Genomic DNA, 11,627 nt, shown 5'->3' on the forward strand with positions numbered 1-11,627 from the left:
TGTACATCAGATCTGAGAGCGGTGTGATGTGAGGCCTCTCAAAGTCCAGGAGGTGGTATCTGCCACGGAGCACTTTTAGTCTAGAAAATAGCCAGAAAATCGATTGCCTTTCATTTCTTTGATTTTAAATGGTATGAAACGGGGAGAAAATTAGCATTTTGTGACTCTGATCCACCACTTTGGTCCCTGACTACAGATTTTATACACATTGTTCATATTTCCCAGATTTGTATTATACCGTAGTAACTTTGATGACGAGCATTTTACATGTTTTATGTAGCGCCCCCTTTGGCTCAAAAGAGTACTTTGTACGGTACAAAATACCGTAAATTAGCAACCGTTAGCACGCTCGCAGGCTAAAATCTGTGCCGGCGAAACGTGATATGATATAATACATATATATATATATAATATGTGATCTGCACATTAACATTGACTCCTCGTGTGTCCGATCGTTTTATTTAATATTAAAATGATGTTTCTGTTGATCCTCCAGTGGCTTCTGCGCATGGGTTTTAACTCATAAATGAGGTACTTTCACGTTAATCACAGACTCGGGGAGAGAGGAGGTTCACAAAGTGTCACGACAGACCAACGTTCATGTTTAATTGCATCGCAATCGGGAGCATCTTGTTATTGAAGCCTAATTGGAGGAGGAGGAAGTTGACCAGACTTTTTGCCCTTTGGCTTAAACTGTAAAAAAAAAAAAAAAAAAAAGGCATGATTGATTCACAGAGATAATTTTTCTGAGATCCAGACCTCGCCGCCTCATTATCTACCCCAACGCAGAGGCTTCCCTCCTGGGCTCGGAGTCGCTGATGAATACAAATGCTTGTGGCGGCAGCTCTTCCCTTATTTATTTATTTTCTCCCGGCTCACACACACACACACACACACACACACAAACAGGGATCCTTATTAGCAATTACAAGGCCAGAGGGCCTATTTATACACATGCGTGGAAACAGATGCATCCAGCAGCACTAATCGACTGCAGCCGAATGAGATAGGAGGAAAGGAAGGATGAGAAGGAAGGAATAGAGGGAGTGTGAGACGGCCGTGCGTATTCAATCAGAACAACCAGGACCAGATTGTGCTCGGCGACCACCACCACGAGGGCCGACTGGTCATCTGCAACCAATGAAAGTCTTCTCTGGAGCCAGAGACTCCTGAGTTAACTCTCCTCAAGTCGATGAGGTTGTGCAAGGTTTCCCAATTTCACACATTTGGGATTTTATTTTGGCCGGCGTGAGGCCGAGGATGAGGATAAGAAGGGGGGGCGACGCCCCCCCAGCTCTCCTGCTGGAGGATCAAGACCCAGACTTTGTAGTTGTTTTGTGTCTCTTTGTGGTCGTTACCGTCTCTCTCTGTGTGTTACTTTGTCTTTGAGGTTGTTTTGAGCCTCTTCGTCATGTCGTCATTTTCTGATTTAAAGAGGTCATTTTGTGTCTTAAGTCATTATGGAGTCTCTTTGTAGTCATTTTACATCTCTTTGTAGTCATTTTACATCTCTTTGTAGTCATTTAAAGTCTCTTTACATCTCTTTGTAGTCATTTTACATCTCTTTGTAGTCATTTTAAGTCTCTTTAAGTTTCTTTGTAGTCATTTTACGTCACTTTGTAGTCATTTTACGTCTCTTTGTAGTAATTTTAAGTCTCTTTGTAGTCATTTTTTACGTCTCTTTGTAGTCATTTTACATCTCTTGGTAGTCATTTTAAGTCTCTTTGTAGTCACTTTACGTCTCTTTGTAGTCATTTTGCGTCTCTTTGTAGTCATTTCCTGTCTCTTTGTAGTCATTTTATGCCTCTTTTCATAGTTGTTGTGTGTCTCTTTGCCGCTCCTTGGCCTTTTTGGTCTCTTTGTAATGTTTCTTTGTGGTCATTTTATGTCTCTTCCTGGGTTGTCAGCGTTTCTTTGAGTGACATTTTGGAGGCGAATACTTCAGTAATCCCTCCGTGGGCGGTGGACTGTGTTACAGCAGAGTCAGCGGTTTCCAATATTGGCAGAATAAAGTAGATTATTGTTACGCGTTCGATTGACGACACGTCCTCTTATTAACTGGATCTTTAGAGGAATCGTTCAACATGCTGTTATATACTTCATATCAACATGTTATATACTTCATATCAACGTGTTATATACTTCATATCAACATGTTATATACTTCATATCAACATGTTATATACTTCATATCAACATGTTATATACTTCATATCAACATGTTATATACTTCATATCAACATGTTATATACTTCATATCAACATGTTATATACTTCATATCAACGTGTTATATACTTCATATCAACATGTTATATACTTAATATCAACGTGTTATATACTTCATATCAACATGTTATATACTTCATATCAACATGTTATATACTTCATATCAACGTGTTGTTATATACTTCATATCAACATGTTATATACTTCATATCAACATGTTATATACTTCATATCAACATGTTATATACTTCATATCAACGTGTTGTTATATACTTAATATCAACGTGTTATATACTTCATATCAACATGTTATATACTTCATATCAACATGTTATATACTTCATATCAACATGTTATATACTTCATATCAACGTGTTGTTATATACTTCATATCAACGTGTTATATACTTCATATCAACATGTTATATACTTCATATCAACGTGTTGTTATATACTTCATATCAACATGTTATATACTTCATATCAACATGTTATATACTTCATACTTCCTATCAACATGTTATATACTTCATATCAACATGTTATATTCTTCATATCAACATGTTATATTCTTCATATCAAGATATCAACATGTTATATACTTCATATCAACATGTTATATTCTTCATATCAACATGTTATATACTTCATATCAACATGTTATATACTTCATATCAACATGTTATATTCTTCATATCAACATGTTATATACTTCATATCAACGTGCTGTTATATACTTCATATCAACGTGCTGTTATATACTTCATATCAACATGTTATATTCTTCATATCAACATGTTATATTCTTCATATCAACATGTTATATTCTTCATATGAACATGTTATATACTTCATATCAACATGTTATATTCTTCATATGAACATGTTATATACTTCATATCAACATGTTATATTCTTCATATCAACATGTTATATTCTTCATATCAACATGTTATATTCTTCATATCAACATGTTATATTCTTCATATGAACATGTTATATACTTCATATCAACGTGTTATATACTTCATATCAACATGTTATATACTTCATATGAACATGTTATATACTTCATATGAACATGTTATATACTTCATATCAACGTGCTGTTATATACTTCATATCAACATGTTATATACTTCATATCAACATGTTATATTCTTCATATCAACATGTTATATACTTCATATCAACATGTTATATTCTTCATATCAACATGTTATATACTTCATATCAACGTGCTGTTATATACTTCATATCAACGTGCTGTTATATACTTCATATCAACATGTTATATTCTTCATATCAACATGTTATATACTTCATATCAACGTGTTATATACTTCATATCAACGTGCTGTTATATACTTCATATGAACATGTTATATACTTCATATCAACATGTTATATTCTTCATATCAACATGTTATATTCTTCATATGAACATGTTATATACTTCATATCAACATGTTATATTCTTCATATCAACATGTTATATACTTCATATCAACATGTTATATACTTCATATCAACATGTTATATACTTCATATCAACATGTTATATTCTTCATATCAACATGTTATATTCTTCATATGAACATGTTATATACTTCAAATCAACATGTTATATTCTTCATATCAACATGTTATATACTTCATTTCAACATGTTATATACTTCATATGAACATGTTATATTCTTCATATCAACATGTTATATATTTTATATCAACATGTTATATTCTTCATATCAACATGTTATATACTTCATATCAACATGTTATATTCTTCATATCAACATGTTATATACTTCATATCAACATGTTATATTCTTCATATCAACATGTTATATTCTTCATATCAACATGTTACATACTTCATATCAACATGTTATATACTTCATATCAACATGTTATATTCATATGAACATGTTATATACTTCATATCAACATGTTATATTCTTCATATCAACATGTTATATTCTTCATATCAACATGTTATATACTTCATATCAACATGTTATATTCTTCATATCAACATGTTATATTCTTCATATCAACATGTTATATACTTCATACTTCCTATCAACATGTTATATACTTCATATCAACATGTTATATTCCTTCATATCAACATGTTATATTCTTCATATGAACATGTTATATACTTCATATCAACATGTTATATACTTCATATCAACGTGTTGTTATATACTTCATATCAACATGTTATATTCCTTCATATCAACATGTTATATTCTTCATATGAACATGTTGTATACTTCATATCAACATGTTATATACTTCATATCAACGTGCTGTTATATACTTCATATCAACATGTTATATTCTTCATATCAACATGTTATATTCTTCATATGAACATGTTATATACTTCATATCAACATGTTATATACTTCATATCAACGTGTTGTTATATACTTCATATCAACATGTTATATACTTCATACCAACATGTTATATACTTCATACTTCCTATCAACATGTTATATACTTCATATCAACATGTTATATTCCTTCATATCAACATGTTATATTCTTCATATCAACATATCAACATGTTATATACTTCATATCAACATATCAACATGTTATATACTTCATATCAACATGTTATATTCTTCATATCAACATGTTATATACTTCATATCAACGTGCTGTTGTATACTTCATATCAACATGTTATATACTTCATATCAACATGTTATATTCTTCATATCAACATGTTATATTCTTCATATCAACATATCAACATGTTATATTCTTCATATCAACATATCAACATGTTATATACTTCATATCAACATGTTATATTCTTCATATCAACATGTTATATACTTCATATTAACGTGCTGTTATATACTTCATATCAACATGTTATATTCTTCATATCAACATGTTATATACTTCATATCAACGTGCTGTTGTATACTTCATATCAACATGTTATATACTTCATATCAACATGTTATATTCTTCATATCAACATGTTATATTCTTCATATGAACATGTTATGTACTTCATATCAACATGTTATATACTTCATATCAACGTGTTATATACTTCATATCAACATGTTATATACTTCATATGAACATGTTATATACTTCATATGAACATGTTATATACTTCATATCAACGTGCTGTTATATACTTCATATCAACATGTTATATACTTCATATCAACATGTTATATTCTTCATATCAACATGTTATATACTTCATATCAACATGTTATATTCTTCATATCAACATGTTATATTCTTCATATCAACATGTTATATACTTCATATCAACGTGCTGTTATATTCTTCATATCAACATGTTATATACTTCATATCAACGTGCTGTTATATACTTCATATCAACATGTTATATACTTCATATCAACATGTTATATTCTTCATATCAACATGTTATATTCTTCATATCAACATGTTATATACTTCATATCAACGTGCTGTTATATTCTTCATATGAACATGTTATATACTTCATATCAACATGTTATATTCTTCATATCAACATGTTATATACTTCATTTCAACATGTTATATACTTCATATGAACATGTTATATTCTTCATATCAACATGTTATATACTTCATATCAACATGTTATATTCTTCATATCAACATGTTATATACTTCATATCAACATGTTATATACTTCATATGAACATGTTATATTCTTCATATCAACATGTTATATTCTTCATATCAACATGTTATATACTTCATTTCAACATGTTATATACTTCATATGAACATGTTATATTCTTCATATCAACATGTTATATTCTTCATATCAACATGTTATATACTTCACATCAACATGTTATATTCTTCATATCAACATGTTATATACTTCACATCAACATGTTATATACTTCACATCAACATGTTATATACTTCATATCAACATGTTATATTCTTCATATCAACATGTTATATACTTCATTTCAACATGTTATATACTTCATATGAACATGTTATATTCTTCATATCAACATGTTATATACTTCATATCAACATGTTATATACTTCATATGAACATGTTATATTCTTCATATCAACATGTTATATTCTTCATATCAACATGTTATATTCTTCATATCAACATGTTATATTCTTCATATCAACATGTTATATACTTCATTTCAACATGTTATATACTTCATATGAACATGTTATATTCTTCATATCAACATGTTATATTCTTCATATCAACATGTTATATACTTCACATCAACATGTTATATACTTCATATCAACATGTTATATTCTTCATATCAACATGTTATATACTTCACATCAACATGTTATATACTTCACATCAACATGTTATATACTTCATATCAACATGTTATATTCTTCATATCAACATGTTATATACTTCACATCAACGTGTTGTTATATACTTCAAATCCCTTTTTTTTTTAAAACAGGAATTACTACAGAAAAGTCTTAAAAATGTTACATAATTTTGTGTAAAAAAACATGTTTTGGGGTTTTATTTTGTGCCATTAATAATTTCGTGATCCTTAACATTTATATTCTGTTTCAGCCGTCATAGCAGCGACCCATTCAAGCGTGTTTTTTTATTTAACACTTCGACAACCTTGTATTAAATGATCGACTTTGGGAAAAAGTCCTCTGACATTTGTGTTAACAGTTAAGTTATAATTCATTTTGTAATTATTTTCAAGGCGAGGCTTTTAGAGTGTGTGAAAAGTAGACGCTGGACTTCGCGTGCATGTCTTTCTTTAACGCTCTGAAATGACTTTAACATGTTTTTGGGAGTGTGCTCGGGGCCTGGTGAGTGTAAAGATTATTTACACAAATACGCTTTATTATTTTAAGTGGTCTGCTTTATAAAGTTCAATCTTGCATGAAAGACAGATGTTAAATAATAATAATTGCCTGTCAGCGAAAAAAGCTTGTGTGTGTCCATATTAAAAGTGGTTTTATGGCTTCACACAGTTTCACACATGTGATACAGTTTAAAGTCCTCTGTGTTCGGGCTCCAGGATATGAAGTATATTCTCCCCATTCTTCAGTCTCACTTATTGTCTTTTGGAAAAGCAGAAAGATAAAGGGCCTAAAGTTCCTCTTTTACAAGACTTAAAGTGTGGGGAGGAGATTATTCACAACCAACAATACAAAAAACTGTATTTGTTGTATTAAACTCTGGCATGCATGTTTTAAACTGCATTTCCAGATTTGAACACAAATGTGCAGGTTGAACACTAACGCGGGTATTCGTTCCATAAATTGGCGTCTTTTTTTGTCCTGTGATGTAATTTGCCTTTTGAAAGTTAAAGAAAATACTTTATCTGAAGCCTGAATGTTGTAAGCTATTAATTGAAACTCGTGGAATAAATTATTGGCTTCGTCCAGAATGCACTATATTGTGTATTTACCCTCAGCGCGTTAATTTAATAGTGAAACGTATCCACGTTAAAGCGGAAGAAGCGTTTAGATATTTTAATTAAAGTAAAAATGTCAATATCACAAAATGTTACTTACTGTAAGTACATAAGTATTTGCAAGAAAAAGTGTATAAAATGTTTTAATACTCATTAAAGAGAATGGGCCTCACCATTGACACTTAAAACTATTAGTGTTGTAGTCGGTCGAGGATATTAATTAATTAATTAATTGCCACACTTTATATACATTACTATTTAGTAGTTCAACCTTGAACACAACTTTAGGTTTTCTGTGTACATTTTTGTAATCTTAAAAACAGGTTAAGATAAATGTAGAGGAGTGAACAGTTTAGTATTTCGCTCCAAAATATAAAAAAGTGGAAGTACGATGTAGCTTTAAAGGGAAATACTCAAGTAAAGTCAAGTGAGTAATGTATTAAGTTACTTTCCATCTGTGAAAAACTTTCCACAATGAAAAAAAAAAAATTAAATATCCATGATATTGCTACTTTCTGCAAACAATCCCACAATGCAATGCTTTGTATATATACAGAGTAAACTATTGAGTGTGTATTACATTGGGAGTGTTTATTAATGAGGCATATCAGTGTATATCTGTATTAAAACTACCACCAGGAGGCAATAAAGTCAAACAGTTTAAAAGCAGCATTAAAAAAAAAAGGTAAATGTGTTGTTTTTGTTGTCGTTGATTTGGAAGTTTAAGCCTGTTGTCCTCGTTGAAAAAGTTTAATTTATTCGTGTGTGTTTGAGCTCTCTTTCTCTTATAATATGATAATTATTTGATTTGTTTGTTGGCCTGGCCGCTCTTTACTTTCTTGTAAGTGCCTCAATAAAAATAAGTGTTGGAATGAACCACGTTTGTAGATGACGATATTTTAATCTGCCCTCTTGTTAATAAACAAATTGTAATAAAGTTCAGTAAGCCACACCCTGACTGTCCACTGGACTCGTTCCATTGATCTATTTCCTACGCTTGGCTGCATGCGTGCATGAGTTGTAATAGCTTCGACACTTATTTTACGGCCCTTAATATGTTTATGAGTCTCAGAACAACTTGGTAACAACTCCACGACGCGTTCATCACCATCACATCAGGAAATTATCCTCATTAGGGCTCGACATCATGGATATATCTGGATATATATCTTCTCGGTACTTACTGTCTACTGACGCACGGATCGGACTGTGAACTTTTATTTCTGCTGCTGACATCTGGATGCGTCGCCACGACGACCGAGAGACGTTGGTATGTTGGTGTGCGAAAAAAAAGTGAGAGTGATGGAGAGAGATATGTGTGTGTTTCTCTAAACTATTATTATCACAAGAGGAATCTGAACACACTCCACCAGAGCGCGTCAAAACACGGGAAAACACACTGCACCTCAGACAGGCAGCATCAACCCCCTCGGACCTCATATTTCTACCCATCACAAGGACATTTAGCTCTTTATTACAATAGACCATTCAATAAAGGCCACATTTTTTAATTTTAAAAACTAAATGTAAAAGTGTAAGGAATGGATTAGTATGTATATCTAGCTAGCGTTGTGGGTTACAGTTTTTTTTTTTTTTTAAGTACCACATTCTTGACTCCACTGTGTGCAGACATGTCTTCGTTGCTCAAGGAATAATAACTAAAGCTAACAAGCTTTTGTTTTCTAATGTTAAAAATGTAAATAGGTATGTTAGAGCGTAAAAGATAGCTGTATGTTTTTACACTCAGGAGACTTAAAACACGACAGACCATCAGAGGAGCACGCTCACTTTTTTCCTGGGACCTGTTAGCTTTAGCACAATATTCATGTATGTAGCCATTAAATGTATATTTAGGACCTATGTGTAATTTATTTATCTTTATACAGGATTCTTGTTTGAAAACAGATTATTGTGATCATTAGTGTAACGTTAGCTCAATTAGCTATGTAGCTATTGTTCATTAGTGTAACGATAGCTCAATTAGCTATGTAGCTATTGTTCATTAGTGTAACGATAGCTCAATTAGCTATGTAGCTATTGTTCATTAGTGTAACGATAGCTTAATTAGCTATGCAGCTATTGTTCATTAGTGTAACGTTAGCTCAATTAGCTATGTAGCTATTGTTCATTAGTGTAACGTTAGCTCAATTAGCTATGCAGCTATTGTTCATTAGTGTAACGTTAGCTCAATTAGCTATGTAGCTATTGTTCATTAGTGTAACGTTAGCTCAATGAACTAGCCAGCTAGATAGAAATGATAAAAACCTGCTCTCAACAGTTGTCATTTTAATCTGCGGATGTCGGCTAGAAATGTTTCTTTTGTCTGAAATCAAAAAATAAACTACAAATTCTTAGTGGACAATCTGTGGTTACCCATGCATGTATGTTAAATGTAAGCCTACGCAGCAATAAACATAGATCTGTTGTCTATTTCTACTCATGTTCTTTTATTTTAAAAGATGAACAAGTATTGCAGGAGTCCTTTTAGCATTGTTTTCCGATGTATTTTAATTAAATGTATCTTTATTTCTGTCTTTAAGGTAAAAAAAATGTTCTTAAAGAGTCACAAAATAATGAGTAAACGTCATAAACAAACGTACGGCAACAAGCGAAAAGGTGCAGGCTGAAACCAAAGGTCGTGTTACGGGTTATGCATCAACAAGCGGGAGTTGAGTTTCATTTCAAAACCAGTTTAGAGAAAAATCTGAAAAATGCTTCCTCGCCAAACATCCTCTGCATGTCTCCTCTGTATCTGTGGCCTCGGCTGTGCTTTCTCAGCGGTCTTTGTTGCAGAAGAAGAGAGGGGTGACATCCAACCAGACAGACGGATGGCTGGGGCACGGCCTGTTGTGTCTTGTTTGTGTGCGTTGCCGTAGCAACAGTCGGGCTGTGATGGCAGAGGGCTTGGTTGGTGGGTGGCGCATGCTTCAAGATTCATGGACAAGCCAGGGGCGGGCGTGCAAAGCAAAAAAATTTGGCAACTGAAAAAAAACAAGAAAAAAAAACCCCAAAGAGGAAGCATCTGTTGGATCTGGAAAAGCTCTGTCTACCCACAATGCAACAGCATGAGCGCGGGTGACAGAGTTCTCTAAATGCTAAAAAACAAACATTTGAAGGTATTTTGAGCGGCATGAACCAAATCAAACATTACCGTTTATTCCCAGAACATTTGAAAATAGCTATATATTAATAATAATAATAATAATAATAAGGTCAAGAATACACTTTCAACCTCCATACTCGACATGTTTTTTAACATCAGGTCCTGTGTGCGTCAGTGTGTGAGTGTATGTGTCATTCAGTGTCGCTCTACTCAAGCTATTATTCTGCATGTGTTGTATTGTATTGGTGTGGCTCTTGATTTATAGTTGACACTGACGTATCGTTTTGGTTTTGAGATTGTTTTATGTCTTTTAACCCACTTGGGAGCACTTTATAAATAAGCGTTCTCACTTTGTCGTGTATTGTAGATTTGATTTAGTAGATTCCTAAATAAATTAAATTACAAAGAAATCGGAAAGGGGTATCTTGCTCACCCGTCCTGCGTTTCCTATCTCTCTAAAAAAAAGAGAGAAAGTTTGGACCATCGTGGACGAGACCACCTTTCAAACCTCAGAAAAACCTGAGGAAGATCGTGTGATTTGACTAAAAGCTCAGATTTGTCATCTTTTATCGTCCTCCAAATTTAAATTTGTTGTATGAATATGGAGTTTAAAAACGTTGAATTGACTCTAATGTGGGTTCAAGGGTCCCAAAACTAAGGGCGGTCATATTTATGTCAGTAGAAGTGAAGCGGTCACGTTTTCTTTTTCTGCAGAAAGCCAAAAAATAATGTAGATTAAATTACACATTGGCACTAAATGCAAGTTACTTAAATAAATTGCTCTAATCTAAAAAGGTGTGTTTCACAGAGAAAATTAACAATACAATAAAAAAGAAGGTGAAGAAAGACA

The sequence above is a fragment of the Cyclopterus lumpus genome, chromosome 22 (assembly GCF_009769545.1).
Source record: "Cyclopterus lumpus isolate fCycLum1 chromosome 22, fCycLum1.pri, whole genome shotgun sequence".
Lineage (NCBI taxonomy): Eukaryota > Metazoa > Chordata > Actinopteri > Perciformes > Cyclopteridae > Cyclopterus > Cyclopterus lumpus.